At 44.9% G+C, this 19,843-nt stretch overlaps 1 long non-coding RNA gene across 1 annotated transcript; it reads left to right on the top strand.

The window, feature by feature from the left end:
- Positions 1 to 473: 473 nt before the first annotated feature.
- Positions 474 to 19,593, top strand: LOC138417148 (uncharacterized). Its single transcript, XR_011248001.1, has 5 exons — positions 474 to 819; positions 917 to 1,194; positions 4,278 to 4,419; positions 5,233 to 5,817; positions 19,347 to 19,593. It is a non-coding gene; the product is annotated as an uncharacterized lncRNA (long non-coding RNA).
- The last annotated feature ends 250 nt before the right edge of the window (positions 19,594 to 19,843 follow it).

Here is a 19,843-nt window from a genome sequence, read left to right as displayed (position 1 = left end):
ATCAGCTGTGTGGCTGGGGGAAAAAGGCTCCTCTCTGGGAGCTGCCACTTCCTCAGCTATAAGACGGGGCTGTTTTGAGGGACACATAACAAAATGTGAAATGCTTAGACCGTCAGTGAAAGTGAAGGTGTTAATCGTTCAGTCTTGTTCGACTCTTTGCGGCCCTATGGCCTGTATGCTGCCAGGCTCTTCTGTCCATGGGATACTCCAGGCAGGAATATCAGAGTAGGTAGCCATTCCCTTCTTCAGGGGATCTTCCTGACTCAGCGATCGAACCAGGTCTCCTGCATTGCAGGCAGATTCTTTGCCATCTGAGCCATCAGGGAAAGGCGATTATTATTATTGAAATATTAATATAATTGACCTTCAAGTCCCAGTTCAGAGGCAGTATCTGCCTCAAGCTGCTTGACTGCTGCCCACGGATGAGTGTCCTCCCCAGCACTTCCTCAAGTCCCCAAGCTCAAGTATCGCCGGAGGCGCCACACTTCCTCAGAAGCTATAAAGCAAGAGGAGGAGCCAGCCCGCAGTGTGAGCAGGCAGCCAGGAGGCAGTGGCAGCGCTCTTGGGTTCTTCCTATGGGGGCTCCTGGCCCAGACTAAGGTGAGAAAGGAGTCGAGAGGGCAAAGCAGGCAGGTCTGTGAAGATGCTTCTCAGCAGACAGCCGTGGGCCCCTCCCCCACTGGCTCAGTGAGGCGAGCAGGGCTGTGTGCCCTAGTCCAGGCCTAGAGGGGTGCGACCCTGGACCTGGGACGTGCGATGGACAGGATCCTGTCTCATTCCTGAGAGAAACAGGCTGAGGAGCTGACGTCATCAGCTCAGGTGGGCAGAGTGGCATTTGAGAGGGAAAAAATTACTGCTCTCTGCTTGCTAAGGATGTGGTCAAAGTGTGTGTGTGTCTCTGTGTGCTTTTCCAAAGGCCTGGTGTGGACCCTGCAGGAGAGCGATCTGGTCTGGGGCTGATTTCCGGTCTTCCCATTCTCAGCCTCTGGGCAGTGAGGAAGGGGTGCCAGAGAACCAGAAGCTGGGGTGGCATGTAGGGGGTCAGCGATTGGAGAAGCTCTGCCCTCCTCTGGCGCTGCGGCTTGAGAGGCCTGGCATGAAGATGTGAAACACCCCCATGAAGGTGCCCATGAGACTCAACTCTAAACAGTTTCTGCCTCTCCAGGAAGCCATCTTGCAACAGTACCAATCCAGGTAACTCTCTCCTGCTTCCTGCCCTCTTCTCCCTGCCTGTGATCCATCCAGATGGAGCCAGAGAGGAAGAAAAGGTGAATGTGTGTTCCTGCGTGTGTGTGTGTGAGAGAGAGAGAGACAGACAGGCAGAGAGACAGAGAGAGACAGAGAGAGAGCAAGCGAGCTCCTTTCCCCTGCCAAGCCGATAGCACAGAAACATGGGTTAAGCATGGGGAGAGTTTGCTGTTGAACCAGAGCTGTTCACTCCAACACGGCAAAGTGGCAGAGTGAAAAAGACCATCTCTTTTCTACACATCACCAAAAGCAGGGGCCAGGAGGGAGAGAAGAGCAGTATTAACACCCCTGTTTCCTAGATGAGGAAGGCTCTTGGAGAAGGACAGTGACTTGCCCATGGCCTCACAGCTATAACTGTGGAGCCAGGATCTGGGCCCAGTTCTGTCTGACTCAGGCAGCCCATTCTGCCCTCCTGTCCCAGCCCAGCACATCACTCCAAGTGGGATGAGGGGCACCCTTTTCTCGGAAATCTGCGGAAAACCAGAAAGGGTCTCTGAGAACACGGCAGGGTTAGACAGATGGAAACCAGGAGAACTTGTGGACTTTTTCTGTCTCAGAGGGCAAGAAGGAAGCCACATGAAACATTCACTCAAATGGGCTCAAGCCCACAATTTGAAAAGGCTCTTTGTTGGCACCAAAAATGCCACCAGAAACATTTCACCTCTTGGGCCAAGTCCTGTTGCATGATAATGACTGCTGGAGATGTCCTCAAGTGTTGGAAGAAATTATGATGATTGATTAGCGATGTCTGCCGTGAGCAATATAGATGCTATATCCTCTCTCCATCCCACCTGCATCCTTGTTGAAGATTTTGCATTCCCTTGCAAAATGTCAGAGAGATAACTGAGTAGGGAGAAAATCTCTAGACAACATAGAGTGTGCTAAGGCCTTTAGATAAATCAGTTCTTATCTCTGGGCCTTAGGCTCCCTAACTGTTAGATAACTGTTAGATATTGGACTCTTTGATGCTGTGGGTCAGGCTGGCTCTGATAACCTTTGCTTATAGCAGTGGGAGCTTGGTAAATATGCAGTGTGGAATGACCTTTTCTAGAGAGCAAATTTGTTCTTAAGAAGACTCATATCCATGACCCAAGGGGTGCGTAAATTCTGTCCGAGGGAATTGCCCAGTGATGTGGGCAAAATGGACCGTTAGTGTAACCGAGCAGCTTCCTATGGGGCTTCCTGGGAAAAACTTTCCCGCTCCCACCCCTACCTCCTCTCTGTAGAAAAACTTTGGCCTCCTTCTTTGTGTTCCTAAGAATGAATTTAATCAGAATAGCAAGAAAATGAAGAAATAAAGGAAAATGGCGAAGCAAGACCAAATAAGATTAGTTTAGCCATTATATGGCCAAGTTCCTTTAGCTCCTCCTCTGGAGCTACAGGTAATATCCTGAGCCATGTCATTCGATCTGTGTCACAGATACTGAAACCCCTACCAGGTGGAAGAAGTTAACTATATGCTACCCACAAGCATGTAGACCCTAGACCAGTTGGAACCAGGAGGTTGATGATGTTGACAAATAAACTGTTTGGGTGCACACTGCAACATTATGTATCAAGTGGCACCAGTTTAAGTGTCTATCGACAGGGGATTTGTCAAATAAATTGTGGGCCACCAGGCAGCCGTCACAAAGCAATATGGAGAACCTAATTAAAGACTCTTAGCAAGTGAAAAAAGAAATAGTTTCTTCTGCTTCATATAAAATTTTTTTTTTTTCCATCTAGATACTGGAAGGAAATACACCCAAACAGTAACAACGCTTTTTTCTTGGTTTGTGTCATCATCGGTGACCTTTACCGTTGTCTTTCTGTTTTCAGAATTAAACAAAGGTTACGCTGAATTCATATTTTGGATCAAAAAACAATCCCATGAAAATGAATAAATAAAGATTGGGTAGAGGACAAGGAGGTGGAGGAAAGCTCATTCTTTTCCCAGAGCTGGCCCACAAGCCCCCTCCAACTCAGGATTCCTGGGAAGCACTGTCAGGGACAAGGTTGATAGCTGGAACAAAAGTCCCTTCACTTTAGTCCCGGAACCACCAAGAAAGGAAAAAAAAGAAATCTGTATTGGAACTTCATGGGTACAATTCCTCTTTTGTGGGGCAGGAATAGATTAAGATTCAATGCAAACAAAACTTGGCTAAACCAGACTCCTAGATCTAAGAGGGACATTGCAAGGAAGGTCAGGTATGCCTTGCCCTTGTAGGACTCACAGTCAAGGGTGTGTGTGTGTGTGGGGGGTCTTACAGGGACAGAAAGGACAGGTCATATGAGGGTCAAAGCAGGGAGAGAGCTAAAGACTGTGATTTCTCATTAATGAGGTAGCATGGAATCAGGTGGTGGTCAGCTTGGCCTTGGTAAGCAAGTGCTCTAAGAAAGGGAAATCCAGGCAGAGCTACTGGGCTGAAACTGCAATAAACCTCCGCTCTCCTGGATGTGCTGTGATGGAGGTTGGCACAGGGGTGTTAGCAGGGCCAGGCAAGCAATACAAAGGCCAGAGTGTGGGACTCAGGCAAAAGGTGTCAGGTGATAGAGCATGTAGCTTGGCCCACACGTGTCTTGAGTGTGACAGTGGCCAGCAGCCTGGAGAGGGTGCCCTACCTGCTTGGGGAGAGTAATGGTTGAGAAGGCTTCACGGAAGAGGTGACTTTTCATCTGGGCTGGTGAGTTGGAGAAGCTGACATGGAGAATGAAGAGAAGAGCACCTTCCAAGTGGAAGGACAAAGAAAGGAGGTGGGTTTTGGAGAGTGAGTCAGGGGCTTGTCTGTCTCTTCCTCTGGAGAAAGAGGACAAAGAAGGCTTTCTTGACATAAGAGAAGCCATTTTGGCTTAAGCCATTTTATGATCTAAACTTGGCTACAGTGCTTGCCCTTGAACAGTTCTCAGTAATCAATGATTTCAAAGGAAGTGAGTGAATGCAGGAACAAAGGAAAAGCTGTCGAGAAACAATAGCTCAGTGACAAAACAGAGTCCAATTTCCTCCTTGTGGGATATACCTAACAATCTCATACAGCCTTTGGGTTTTGCAGGAACTCAGGCCCCCACTCAGGCGTGGATGGAATGATGATGTTGGCTTTCCTGACTTCAGTCAGCTAGAGCTTGGACTCTGAAGACCTTGGCCCCATGTCTGTGCTGAATTCTCCTCTGCTCAAGCCCTTCACGAATATACATGTACGCTTAGCTTTAAACTTCCCCAATTTTGCCGTTCAGGGAGACACTGCTTTGGGAAAAAAGCCCGGTGTTTTTGCTGGCTGCAAGTAACAAGTCCTTACTTCTGATCTTTGGCTCAGCACCCACCAAGCATTGCAACCAGTTTTTGGGTAACATCTGAGTGGGCTTGGGCCATTTCCATTGGAAACAAGACCCGGGGTTGGAGGTGGACGATGGGAACTGAGCACTAGCAGGGCGGGGGTCCTAGTAGACCCTTGGCTCACCCCAGAAAGCCACAGGCTGCAATGGAACTTCCCTCAGGCAGAAGGAGAGTGTGGTCTGGCCTCCTAAACCAGGCCTGTGAATGCTGATTGTCTGAACTCTGTGATGCCATTTCTCCCAGGGCCTCTCTCTCTATCTCTCACACAGACTGGCTTCTCTATGTCTTTATCTCTTTCTTCTTGTCTCCTTCTGTCTCTCTTTTTCCATCTCTCAGGGGCCACATTAGGGGCCCCCGGAGGGAGCTAGGGGGAGCCCTGTGGAGGGCACAGATGACCCTCTGCTGTCAGAAAGGGCTTGGGCCCTGCCCTCATCACTGAGGTCACCCAGCAGCAGCTGACTTTGGCTCAGCTGTGGATGTGGGAATGGAACCACACAGACACATAAGCCCTTCCCAGGCCTGTTCTAAGCACCAATTAACTCACTTAACCCTCAAAATGTTAGGAGAACCACTGATGAAAGCCACTGCCCACTCCCACACCTCCTGGCCAGGCACAATAGTAATCCCTTTACTATTACTAACCACAGTAGTAACCATGAGCTATCATACAACAGGAGGTCCTGGGAAGGAATATGGAATGAACACCACCTCCCAGAAGAATTTGGGAAACGTCAAAAGGAGAAAGGAGATGCCAGTCCATACGTCCTACCAAGCTTTCAGCATCTCATCTTCTCACTGGAATCTATCTTAGCTGAGCGATGCGCATGGCCAGGAAAGACCCTGAATCAGAATGACTGGGCAGAGACAGGTCATAAGTTGTCTCATTACCATAAAGCCTGAGACTGTGAGCCACGTGGTGGAGCAGTTGTCCTGAGTTCCCTTGCCCTCCCACCCTCTGCTCAGGCACCCCTTCCCAATAAAATCTCATGCTTTGACAAACGTGCGTCTCCTCGGACAATTCACTGTTGAGTATGAGATGAGTGCCCACTCTCAGGCCCTGAAGGAGGCCCTCTTCCTGCAACAAATGGCGACTCTGGTGGGATCTCTTCTTTGCCACGACTGACATCCCGATCACTTGGGGTACTTGGGAACAAGCTTGCCTGCCAATGGACCAGACCCAGTGGTCACTATCTGGGACCCTTTGTCCCTGGCCTCCTCCTGATGCAGATGGTTGGTCAGAGTGCCCTGACCCTGACCGGGTAAGGAACAAGAGACTCTGTTGACCTCTTTCCCTTTCCTCTTTTCATCTCCTCCTATCCTATCCTTTTTTCTTCTGCCTTTATCCTGAATGCAGGAGTCTGGTTGAGAGGTCTCAGCCTGATCTGAGGGTTGGAGCCTGATCACCTCTGGTGGGCAGAGAACTCAGAGTCTGATCTCATATCTGGTTTCTGATTTCTGCTAGGGTGGAGTTCCTGGCCTTTCTTCCTGGAAACCCAAGGGAAAGTCCTGTAATATCTGAGCATTGCAGGTGGCAGGAGACGTCTGTAAGGTCATCTCTTTTGTCCCTTCTCCTTACCCACTTCTTTCAACCTGCCTTTCTTCCCTCTCTTTGAAATCTTTGAAGATCTGAGCTATTTCTCTTTATTCTCAGTGCTCAGATCTGAAGTTCTGTATCTCTGTAGGAGGTTTTCTGAGAGATTCTAATTTTGTATTTAAGGGAGTGTGTGATGAGGATGGTTTTGCCTATTTGTGCCTCATGTTAATACTTTGTGTTGTGTGTTGTGATTTGTGATGGCCATTTTGCCTTGTGAAGTGGGAAATTCTGGTTCTGTTCCACGGCAGAGCTGTCTTCAGTGAATTCTGTCTGACTGGAAATATTTTAGCTGTGAGCCTATGACTAAGAAAGGGATGCTATTTTATTACAACATTATGTGGCCATGATATTGTTTAGATTCCAGAGAAAATTGGTTTAGGTAAAACAAAAAATTCCCAAACTAGTTCTTTTTGCCTATAAAAGGCAAGCTTGATAAAAATGTCTTTTCAGAATTCTGACCTTGGAACAAGTCCTACTAGGAGAACTTGATTTTCTTTCCCTGTGCCTTGAGACCTGGAGATGGAAATGGCAACCCACTGCAGTATTCCTGCCTGGAAAATTCCATGGACAGAGGAGCCTGGTGGGCTGCAGTCCATGGGGCTGCAGAGACAGACATGACTGAGGTCTTGAAACCAGGGCTCTCAGGAATACTTATCTTATTTAGGCCATCTCTAATTCCTAAGACTGAGGGAAAAAAAATATAACAAGGAAGAAGCCTTTTAACAGGTTATATATTCCAACTGTTGCTTATAAACTAGTGAGTTTTATATTATAATTTCTGATTCATGAGAAAGTTTAGCAAGTGAAGCTATGAGATCTCACATTGTGTCTGCTTTATGTGTATGTGGACATTATCTTTGACTTTACTTTTGGAGGGTATTATCAAAGCTAATTTGTCAATGAGCTCTATTTAATTGGCTTAAAGAAATTAAGTGCTTATATAAATTCTGCAAAGTACAGAAGGTAACTGGCCAGAATTTGTTTCAGATTCATGCAAACTGGGAAATATTTAGTATTAAATTAATATCTGGAATTAATGTATAAACTTGTTGATCTAATGAAAATAGACATACTTTTACAGTCATCAACATTAAGTGTAATACTTTTACTGGGCCTAGGTTTAATAAAAATTAAATAAGGTTTTATTACATCTGTTGCAAATTTGTCAGCAAGAAAAATAACTTGGTATGATGAAATTTTATAAGTGAATTAAATGCAAATGAGCTAAGAGATTTTAGGTAAACTCTATAGGAATAATTATGTTTTACGAATACCTATCTAAAAATAGTCTCTCTAGATTTTGGTAACTTGAAATTCCAGTGTTGTGGCCTTTAAGTCGTCTGCTCTGTATTTGTCTTTCACATTTTTTATTGTTTCTTTGGCTAAGTGAATAACTATTGTTTCACAGTGGTTTTTGATTCTGTCTGACTGAGTTTTGTCAAGGAAAATATTGAAAAGTTTTCATTTTGATATTTTCTTGACAAAACTTCCCAAAGAAAATTCTAATGAAGTCCTTTTGACCTCTAGCTAATTTTGGGATTCTTCAAAGGGCTCCTGAAACACCCCATGGAGAGATATTAAACAAATTAGGTTCATGTGCTGTGTTAAAGTACATGGGAAGTATTGTCTGATGAGCAGTAAATCTAAAGTTTTATTGTTTGGTAAGTGTTATTAATATAGATATCCTAGAAATTATATGGAGTTTCTAAAATTCTGATATGTCTTGGTGAAATATTATCAATTATGATTCTAATGATCTGCAAGTGTTGTATGTTACAGCAGTAGCCAAGTTTATTTGTCAGTTGCATTGTAATCTATTTTTTTTCACTGTGGGTTTTAAATCTTTTTGTCATTCATAGACATTTACAGTTTCATTCTAAACTTTTTGCAAAAATGCTCCCTCCTCAAGATTTGTAGAAAGAATTTTTGGATAAATACAAGTTTCTGACTATCATACCATAATGCTGAGAAAAAGAAAGAAAGTGAAGGTTGCTTAGTCATGTCCCACTCTTTGCAACCCCTGGACTACAGTCCATGGAACTCTTCAGGCCAGAGTACTGGAGTGGGTGGCCTTTCCCTTCTCCAGGGGATTCCCAACCCAGGGATTGAACTGGGGTCTCTTGCATTGCAGGTGGATTCTTTACCAGCTGAACCACAAGGGAAACCCCACCATAAAGCTGAACTAAGAAATTGAAGAATTCTAATGGGAAACCTGCATGCATGCATGCTAAGTTGATTCTGTCATGTTTGACTCTTTGCAACCCTGTGGACTGCAGCCTGCCAGGCTCCTCTGTCTGTGGGATTCTCCAGGCAAGAATACTGGAGTGGGTTGCCATGCCTTCCTCCAGGGTATCTTCCCGACTCAGGGATTGAACCCGCGTCTTTTATGTCTCCTACATTGGCAGACGGGTTCTTTACTGCTAGCGCCACCTAGGAAGCCCTGATGGGAAACCTGACGGCTTCATAAAACTATTAACAAAAAGGATTAGTTACATACGACTGAGTGAACTGGTAACTATAGTTATAATTTTTATGGTTTCCATCTGAAAAATTATTGGTTTGATCTGTGTTTTCCAGGTGTAAGGAAAACCTTCCCCTCAAACTCATTATGACTTAAAGTCACTTGGTAAATTATACCTTTGAAAACAGAATTGAAATACTTCCCTTTTCTCTCTGTCTGATCCCTACAGAGATTGGAAACTTTTAGGTTCCCAGCAGTTTTATAGGATAAATTAGGAAGGCTAACTCACTAACAGGTACAGAAATCTCAAGGTATGTTGGCGACCTTGAAAAGGGAGAAATTCACCTTGACCTGTCAGGTGATATCTGTGACAAGCTCTTGGCATGACTTTCCTAGCCCTGAGAAGTCTTGTAAAAGTTCAGTCTGAAACTCTATAAAAGTTTCAGCAAAGCAAAATAGGCCTATATCATCAATTATAGTTTATATAAATCATCAGGCCAAGTTTATTGAGACCAGGCTTATTTTGCAAACAGACTAGTCTTAATTTAGCTATATTTGGTAAAAACTGAAAACTGAAACTGTTTGTTGCTCAGTCATGTCTGACTCTTTGTGATCCCATGAGCTGTAGCCTGCCAGGCTCCTCTGTCCATGGGATTTCCCGGGCAAGAATACTGGAGTGGGTTACCAGTTCCTTCTCCAGGGGGTCTTCCTGACCCAGGGATCGAACTCTGGTCTCCTGCATTGCAGGCAGATTCCTTACTGTCTGAGCCACCAGGGAAGCCTGGTACTTTGGTAAAAATGAGGTTAATTGTTAGAGATAAAACAGATTGTGTTTCAGTGGATATTAAATTCCAGTTCTGTTAACAGAGGTCTGTATTTACTAAGACTCACCTTAAAACAATGCTCAAACAGAGGAGAAACTACACTCTTACTAGCGTAAGAAGAAGACAACATCAGAAGTAGATAGCTAGCTCAAGAGCCTCGACCTGACTCATATCATTATTTATAATGCTTTCTTGACTTCTTGAACTTTGCATATCAATCAAATGTTTTTCTACCATGGGCACGATCCCATGCTATGTTTAAAAATCAATCCAATTTTAGATTTGTGGCCAATTACATGACTTCTGAGTTACTTTGGTGGATTTCTCCACTCTAAGGCTCTAATTGGTTGGCTTTTAGGAAATACATTTTAAAAGAAAAAAGTTATAGTCCTGTTCAAGACACTATTTATATTAATGGGTAGAATTCCCTCACCTGGCAAACTAATAATGCCTGCTCTGATCCTTGCCATAAACATGAATTTTCCTCTATGCTCAAGCTCAATCAGAGCAACAGGCAAAATTGAGCTTGGAATAAAAGGAATAAAACCATAATTATGGGATAGGTTTATGTACAGTATGGTAATTTAAGTTTAAAGGCTTCTCTATATTGGGAACAGTTAAATCATACTAAGGATAATCAGTCTAGTAAACTATAAAACTGGGCTGGGTGCCTTATGGACAGTGCTAATATATGATTTCCCTTAAAGATAAGGACTGGTACAGAACAGACTAAGTCAGAGACCTGAGATATACTGGGTTGCACCTAATGGAAGTTCTTGACTTATATTCTTCCTTATGACCTTACTAATACTGCTTGCTATATTATTTTTTTATATTGCCTGTTTTATGAAATTGTTTCTTTCATTACCAAATGTATGACTAAACCTCTGATAAAATGATGATATAGTCCCATGTGAGATCAATGATTATAATAGTGTAACTCTAGATATGGGAAGAGGCAACAGGGGGAATATTTTCCTGAATATAAGGGACTAGTAAGACAGATGGTCCAGAGACCTTTGGTTACTGTTAATAAGACCTAGTCCAGATTTTTGGCCACTGTTGATAAGACCTAGCACATTGAGTGGCCTATTACTGAAACTTTTGCCAGACCTGGGAATGAACATTCCTAGCATCATGGGATGAAATGGTCATAAACTGCTCCTCAAGCCATGGTTGTATTCATGACCCCGAAGGGGCCCTGCCAACTGCGAACTGGCATTTGCTGTCAGTCTCTGCAAGAATTAGGTCAATGGCCACTGACCTTCTACATACCTTGAAAGGAGTTCAGGGTGGAGATCAGGAATGAAGCAACTTGTGCTCCGGGAAAAACTGGTAGAACAGGCTTCTAGATAGGCACTTTCAGAAAATGATTTTTAAGAGCCCAAACTCTTGTATCTTCTCATATACAGAAAAAACAACAAAATCATTAACTGTCGGTGACATCTGCTTTGGCCATTAAGGAGAGAAATGCAGCTGAAAGTAAAAATGGAGTAGCTGTGGTTCAGATGTCCAAGGTAATACTAGGTGGCATTATAGACCCGACTTTAGACAAGTCCTTGAATTAGGAAGAACTTGAGTTTTCTGAGCTGTGTCAGACTTGGGATGCCACCAGCCACTCTCAAAACAATGTCTGCTGGCAGTTGGTAGCTGTAGTTATGGTCTCAAGGTATTCTCTTCTAACTATTAAATTTTTAGAAAATGAAATTGCTTTAGATCAGATATTAGGAGAAAAAGGAGATGTGTAGTGGCCAATGGCTGAAATTATGTATATATTAATACCACATTGGAAGTTAAAATCTACTTAGATAAAAGTTCTAGTTATCACTTCTCCTCCAACTACTAATTGAGTTTGTTACACTGAAACAGAGGACCAAGGGATTGAAATTTTAATCATATGAGACTCAGATCCATGGCCTGGAACTCAGAAATATGTCCAACTCAATGCCTGTTCTCCAAATTGAGGCAGGACTATGCCCATTTTGGCAGAAGTGGCCAGAGATATCATCACCCAGTTCCCTGAATTGAGACTGAGCAGGACCCTGTGGGCCTCTGGAGAACAGAGACCAAAAATAAAGGCAAACCTGGGATGCTGGAAGTGTACCACCAGAGCATCACGAGGCTTTAATGGTTTCATCCAGCCTGGGAACTGGATGCCCTCCATCCACACACCACACACACACTCCTTGTATAAATCTCTTGTTTGACTTTTATAGTCTAGGAACAGCCCTACCACCTCTGAGGGCTCACTACCTGCCAGATACAGCCTCCACCTGCAAGGTCATTGCTATTCCCCACATTGTTGTTGTTGTTTAGTAGCTAAATCATATCTGACTCTTTGTGACCCCATGGACCTTAGCCCATCAGACTCCTCTGTTCATGGGGTTTCCCAGGCAAGACTACTGGAGTGGGTTGCCATTTCCTTCTCCAGGGGATCTTGCCAACCCAGGGATCAAACCCTAGTCTCCTGCATTGGCAGGTGGGGTCCTTACCATGAAGCCACCAGGGAAGCTCTCCCCATTGTACATAAGGAAATGGAGGTGCACAAAGGTGGGAAGACTGGCTCAAGCGCGCACAGCTTTGGAGACACGATGGCAGGATTTGAACTCCAGTTCATCTGACTCTGAAACTTGTGCTCTCAACCTTCCAGCCATCATCTCCTGCGCTTTGTGTACCACCTTCCCTTGCCTGCCACAACTGCATTTACATTTTGCAATATCTGCCTGCCCTTGAGATTGCTATTTACTCAGCACGCATTTTGGTAAATGGAATCAGTTTCAAACTTAAATACATTTGATTTTCCACTTCTAACAGAAAATTGTATAACACTGCCAAAAGTGAAAGAACAATATCGCTTCTCAGAAAAAAAGGTGACAGCAGGATTATAGTGATGAGATAATGGCTATAATTAAGATAAGATAAAGTCTATAATTAAGCTTAGTGAGCACTTATGCACCCTTGTTTGAGTTAACCCATTTAAGCCCACTCCAATGCCTGGAGTTGGATGATTCCCCTTCAGAGAGGTGACATACTTTTTCTAAAGCCACGGTGAGCCACAGCATGAGCTGTGGGGTTCTAGCTGGGAAATGTCGCCCGCTCAAGGCACCTAGGGGGGAGAACAGGCAGTGGCTGGAGAGGCTTTCAAGATATACCCAAACTCTGCGGAGGACTGAGAAAGAGCAGAAGGGGAATCCCCTTTCTCACTCCCAGCGATGGTGTGGGAGGCAGCCCGGCTTCTGGAAAACCTGCACCAAGCTCTCTGTCATGCACCAAGAAAGGCGAGGAGCTCTTTCTGAGTGTGACTGACCTGGAGGACAAATCTCTTACCGTGTGGGTGGCTGTGTCCCTTGGCACCAGTGGAGGCTCCAAAACCCAGACCGAGTGAGTTCTCAAATCTCTTTGCGTCTTTTCTGAACTTGGGACCTCCCTGGCCTGTGAATGTCTTGCTTTGGGCTTATCTCAACTTCCTGGAGGCTGGAAGGAGAGCACAGGGACCCATCTGGCACCTCCCTCGAAGTCACCCCACGGAGGTTCCAGTGTTCATTGGGTCACTCGGTCCTCCAGGAGAGGAGAAAGAGGGAGTTAGTGGGTGACCCAGGAGACCCACCTGGGAGTTGGTGGCATCGCAGGGCCTCTTTTCAACATTCCCCTTTGTGTTGGGAAGGGTCGTTCAGGACACTCTCCTGCCCATCATCTCTGCACTTTCAGGATCTGCAGCTCTTGGGAGAGGTCATTCTGGGCTTTCACGGGGCCCTGACTTCTGGCCTGTTTTCAGTCATTTCTCACCTTCCTGGTCGCCTCTGGAGTCTCCCCCAAATGGTGTTTCTGGCCTACCTCCTCTCCATGCCACTGCCGGGCCTCAGCTCAGGTCTCATTTCTTCCCTGAGGCAACTGCAGTCAGTCTGGTCTGGCCCCCTCATAACTCCTCTCTGCAGTATAGCCAGAGACCTAGTGTTTTCTTAAGAAAGTTTCAAACACAGAGCAGTTAGTTTTACATCTAACACTACATGTTGCTGCTGCTGCAGCTGCTGCTGCTAAGTCGCTTCAGTCGTGTCTGACTCTGTGCGACCCCATAGACGGCAGCCCACCAGGCTCCTCTGTCCCTGGGATTCTCCAGGCGAGAACACTGGAGTAGGTTGCCATTTGCTTCTCCAATGCAACCCCATGGACTGCAGCACTTTGGGGTTTTCCAGGCAAGAGTACTGGAGTGGGTTGCCATTGGTGTTACCACCTAAATTCTGCCCATCCATGTTTGTTTGATGCATTTCAGACTAAATTGCAGATGTGAGTACCCTTCCCACCTAGTCCTCAGAGCGTGTATGGTGATTCAACCTTACTTGCTGCTGGGCTCTCAGCTTGAAGGAGGCCAAGCTGTACCTGTTTCCAGTTGTCTGGTACCTGGAATTCAACATAGGCTGCCTCCTCTATGATGTTCAGTTTCTCCCCAATGAGATCAAAGTCGTGTGCCCATGAGAAAGTAGGGGCCACGTCTGCCCTGGCCTCCCAGATTGGCTCCCTTGGTCTCTCTCCAAAAAAGTTTGGTGATGACATTGCCAAGGCAACTGGGACCAAAAGGGTCTGAGGCTTACAGTGGAACTGACCATTCAGAACACACAGGCTCAAACATCACAGCCCTCAAGGAACCATGCAGGGACAGAAAGGAGCAGAAAAACATTAAGCGCTTTGGAAATATCACTTTTGATAAGGCTGTCGACATTGCTTGATAGATGCGCACTGGTCTTTAGCTAGAGAACTCTCTGGAACCATTGAAGTGATCCTGGGGGCTGTCCAATCAGTGGGCTGCAGTGGAAAAACTTTCAGTACACAGTGAGAAGCACAGATCTTAAGAGTTCATTTGCTGAGATTTGACAAATATGGGTCAAATCACCTGTGCAACCCAAACCTGTATCAAAATACAGAATTTCACCATCCCCTGAGCAAGTTCCCTTTCGCCCCTTTCCAGTCAATTTCACACCCTCTGTCCCCGTAGGGGGAGTGGGTTCTCATTTCTCCCTACCGTAAATTGGTTTTGTCTGTACTTGGTTTTCATATAAACAGAACACATTGTACGTACCCGGTTGCACCTGGCTTCTTTCACTCAATATACAATGATCTTATTTACTTATTCTTTTATGTGCTTATTGTTTGCTCTCTTCCCCCGTCACTGGACGAGGAGCTCATGAGAACTGCAACTTGGTCCTGTCTGCTGAATCGCCCCCAGCGCATTGCCACACTATGTGGCGCAGAGTAGGGGCTCAATACGTGCTGGTTGAAAGTGCAGCAGTGGTTGCCAGTGCCTGCACTCTTTTTTTTTAAAAAAGTCTTTAAGAAAATCAAGTATAAAAATGATACACAGAGGGGACTTCCCTGATGGTCCGATGGTTGACTCCAGGTTTCCAGTGCAGGGTGTGTGGGTTCAATCCCTGATTGGGGAACTAAGATCCTGCATGCTGCACAGTGAGGCTGAAAAAACAAACAAACAACAAAACCAACTCACTAAATATAATACAATAAAATAAAATAAAATAAAATAAAATAATGGCTTTATAGAAAAGGAAAAAAGAGGTGTATGCTAGGGTAAAGGTGTAACAAAATAATTTTAAAATGATACATACATACACAAAGATTTGTGCATTTCATTTGATATACATTTTACCTTAAAGTTAAAAAACTTGCACAGCTACTGAACTCTAGTCAATGAAATGTCTCCTGGAGTGTTTAAAGACATAGTGGACTGCAATCTGCAATTTACTTTGAAATGCATAAAAAATAAGATGGAAGGATGCACAGACCTTTATGTGATAGGGCAAGTATGGAAGATTGTTCATTACAGAACCTAGGTGTAGGTATATGGGGGTTTACTGTAATTATTTGCAATTTCCTGTATGTGTAAATATGTTTATAGTAAAGTGTTGGGGGAAAGTCTTACATGCGTAGGATAAAGATTTCACCAATACAGAAGGATGTGGAGTGAAGCCCAGGTGCACAATTTCCTCATTCCAACCACTCTACTCCCTTGGAGTTTTATTCATTGTAGATACTTCCTGGTCTGTCCTTCCAGAAAGGACTTATCCTTTTGCAACAGTTGTAGAAGGGTCAACCCACAGGGTCTGCTCTGTGTTTTGCACCTTATTCCCTCACCCATCATTAATGTGTCTTGGAGGTCTTCCCCACATCAGCACACATAGTTTGAGTCTTTCATTTCACAGGCTGTATTGTACCATAAACTTTCCCCCTTGTCTCCAACAGTGAGCATCTCAGGCACATGAATTCACACCCTTTTCAGTGCCTTGAGCTGGTCCTCCCATAGCTCTGATCATCTGCTATGAGAGGGAGGGAAAAGCACAGCACAGAGTTGTTCCACTCTCAGGCACAGGGACTGGCCTTTCCCAACCTCGTATTAGTCCATCATCTGTGGCGGGTTGTCCCCCAAGGGGGTGGGACCCATCTTATTGGCTGAAAGCTGTTCTCTAGAGAAGGCGGAGCTGTGAGGCTCTGCCCAGTTGAGGAGGGGTAGGGGGAGAGTGCCAGCATCTGTAGCCCACTCCTTTCACTGCTTGGGCCGACTTGCTATTCATATTAAGTTTGCTCTCTGCAGGCTCAGCCACTCCAGAATTCTAGGTGATATGGACTGAACTGTGTCCCCCTAAATTCATATGTTGTAACCCTAACCGCCCAGTGCTTCAGACTGTGACTATATTTGGAGACAGGGCCTTCATCAAGGTGATCGAGTTAAGATGAAGTCATTAGGATGGGCCCTACTCCAGCTGGCTGGTATCCTAATAGGAAGAGGAGATCACACCAGAGGCGAGGTTTCATGGAGGGGCCGCCATGTGAAGAAGCAACAAGAGGCAGGACACCTGTGAGCCAAGGAGAGAGCCTCAGAGGAAACCAGCCCTGCTGGGACCCTGATCTTAGATGTCCAGCCTCCAAACTGTGAGAAAATACATTTCTATAGTATTATGACTTCCCTACAAAACTGATGCAGTCGTAATTCATGGGAAGTTTCCATACTATTAATAATTGGAGTCCATGGTATTGCAGCGGATCATAAGGCCTCAGCCGATACTCGAAATGCTGTCTGTTCTCAGTTGTCCTAGTCCTCAGCGCTTCTGCTGGGCCAAGAGGCTGGTTGGTCACCCTAATGGACGGTACCACATCAGGCACTCAGTGCTGGTCCTTGTTGGTGGCAGGTCATACATACCTTCGGTGGCAGTTACTAAAGCTGCTTTGGCATTCCCAATCTCTAAATCTTATTTCTTCCAGGTCCATGATTAAATTATTAAGGCATTTTCTTCAGCCCACAAAACAGTGACTATCTGGCCATTTCTCTCTTTTCTCCATTGGATGACCATGTGTGTGGCCTGAAGTTTGCCCACTTCAGGATTCCTTCTCATTCTCATCTTTCAGGGTCACTCCTGAGTGAGCAGAGCTATAGTGAAACAGCATCTGTTTTCAGTTTACACCACCCTCTTAAAGGACCATGCTCAGGTTTTTTCCTCCTCCATCAACTGGTCACGTAGCCATAGGTGTGAACCAAGAGATAAGTGGGAGGGCAAAAACACTAGTAGGTGACATGTGACACGGGACATGGATGTCTGGCCTCATGCTTAACTTATTCTTGCAGCTTATTTATGCCCCCTGGACCTTAAACTCACGCTAGCTGTACTACTTCTATCTGATGTTGGATGGCTATAGGTCCTGCCCGACCTTACAACTTGCTGGATATCTGTGCCTAGCGCATGATGGGAAGCTCTGGCCTCACGGTCACTTGATGATCCAGTGAGGGGCTGTTTTTTCTAATGGTGTACAGTTCTCTGCTGAAGATGGCATGGGGTTTGTCAAACACGCCACATGGCATCTTTATCCATCACAGATACTTCTAGTACCATGGGTTCTGTCTCATTACATGGCTCAAACAAGTGCTGCTTGAACTGCAGCCTGAAGCTGCTGCAGAGCCCTCGACTGCTCTGGGCTCAACTCAAAACCTGCACAGAGTAGATGCTCAATAAATATTCCCCTCTCTGGGGGAATGGCGTATAGGGGGGAGACGCAAATGCAAATGCCACTAGGGTAAATTTTCCAGAAAAAAAAATACAGAAAGCCCAGTTAAATTTGGACTTCAGCTCACAAATGAATAATTCATAGTTTAAGTATGTTTCACACAATACTGGGGACATATACACAAAATATTCATTGTTTGCCTGAAATTCAAACTCAAATAGGTGTCCAGTATTTTTATTGCTAGATCAGGCACCCTACTTTTAGGGCCAAGCATCTAATAGCATAAGACAATTTGGTATGCTGGAGGTGGGGGAATAGGTGAATGCATTTGCAATTAGTACCCAATAGGAGAATAATCAGTAAAAATGAAAATGTGCTGATTTGGCTGGAGGATAGTGAGTCTGTAACCCCTGGCAAAGAGCTTGAGCTCTAGAGTTTGACTTCTGGAATCTGAAACCTGAATCTGCTGCTCACAGTCTGGATGACCTTAGGTCATAGAGTCCTCATCTCTGGGTGAGGATTAAATAAGATTTTGCCTTTAAAGTGTTTAGTAAGGTGCCAGGCTCACCATTAAGTGAAAGTGAAAGTTAAGTTGCTCAGTCGTGTCCGACTCTTTGCGACCCCGTGGACTGTAGTCTACCAGGCTCCTCTGTTTATGGGATTTTCCAGGCAAGAGTACTGGAGTGGGTTGCCATTTCATTCTCCAGGGGATCTTCCTGACCCAGGGGTCGAACCCAGGTCTCCTGCATTGTAGGCAGACGCTTTACCCTCTGAGCCACCGGGTCAACATTACTGCAAATAAATGTTCATTTTCAAGATGACTGGTGGGTTGCCATGCAACAGCTCTCTCTAGTGGTCACAGGGCTATGCGAAAGTGCTGGGTAGGGCCCTGGAGGTCTACTTGGCTTCTGGCTATCCAGAAGCCTGGCTTTCTAGGCATCAAGAGACTGGTCCCCGATTAGAGGATCTGAGGATCTGATCCCCAGATTCCAATCATTCACATGTCACCTCCACGATTTCTGCCCCAAACCAGCCACCATTACCTTATTACTCAGTATTCCTCCTTTCAACTGTCTATTTTTAAATAAAATCTATTGTAATAGGAAACTTCACAATTTTCAGTTAAAAGTCCCAGCATCATCAACTTTCAGAAATAGAATGCAACCACAAAGTAGATATAAGTGAAACAGAAAAAGGTGAAATTTTATGGAAAAATATAGTGAGAATTGGAGGATCTCACTTTCTCTCTCTCTTGATTGTAGCCAGTTCACCCAAAGTAGTCAAGACAGATGAGCTCCCAAGTGAGACTTTCTTCATGCTGCAGTCACAAGAAGGGAAAAAGAAGAAACAGAGAACAAAAAAAAGTTTCCCCGTTGGGATTTCATGCTCTGTCTGAAGTCATCTCACAAACCATCAGCGCTGGAGGAGACACAGAGAGGGCAGAAATGTTGAAACTGTACCCTTTATCTCCACTTCAGTCAGAGTATTTCTGCTTTTATGTGATTTGAATGTAGTGGGAAGGAAAAGCTGCTTTTAGACCAACAGTCAAAATAACACTAACACAAAATCCAAACTGGATTGCAGCCACTTCCACCTTATGGGAGGCTCAAGATTTTAACTAGGGAGCAAAGTCTCGTTTGCTTAGGAAAACATGCTTCTGAGCCTTCGGCCATTGAGTGCAATGCCCAGGGAAGCATCTGGAATGGAGAGGGGGACAGTGGTTTTAAAAATATGTCCACAAATTCTTCGATGTGCCTTTCAAAGAGGGGACTAATTCTCCCTTTGGGGGTGGAATGGATTTAGTGACACACTTCTAATGAAGAGAAGATAGTAGAAGGTGACGATGTGTGACTTTTAGAATGAGGTCATAAAAGATTCTGCAGTCTCTCTTTTTCTTTTTCTCAGATCGCTTGCTCTGGGAGAGGCCAACTGCCATGCTGAGAGGACACTCAAGCAGACCAATGGAGAGACCTGAGAGGCAAAGTACTGAGGGTAGATTCAGCCTTGGTTAAGTCTTTGGAAGACGCAGTCCTGGAAAACATTTTAATTGCAACTTCATGGGAGACTCTGAGCCAGAACCACCTAGCTGTTTCTATATTCCTGACCCACAGAAACTGTGATAGAATAAATGCTTATGGTGTTAAGCCAAAAAGTTTTGGGGTAATTTGTTACACAGCAATAGATAACTAATACAAGGGGAAACTAAGGGAGCCAGGTATTTAGCTGCAGCAAAAATAAAACTCTCTCCTGGGGAGAGAGTTTTCTTCTGAAACAAGGCCTCGAATGCTAAAAGTCTCCCATTTCATAACTTAGAAGACCGATTCCCAAAGAGGAGGAGGCCATGCAGTGAGTTCTGCTCTGCTGCATTGCAGCTAAAGCCCAAGAGGGCTATGGGATTGTGA

Source organism: Ovis canadensis, chromosome 13 (genome assembly GCF_042477335.2).
Source record: "Ovis canadensis isolate MfBH-ARS-UI-01 breed Bighorn chromosome 13, ARS-UI_OviCan_v2, whole genome shotgun sequence".
In the NCBI taxonomy this organism is placed as follows: domain Eukaryota; kingdom Metazoa; phylum Chordata; class Mammalia; order Artiodactyla; family Bovidae; genus Ovis; species Ovis canadensis.
The sequence above is the reverse complement of the archived record's forward strand: the minus strand, read 5'-3'. Positions and strand labels throughout refer to the sequence as shown.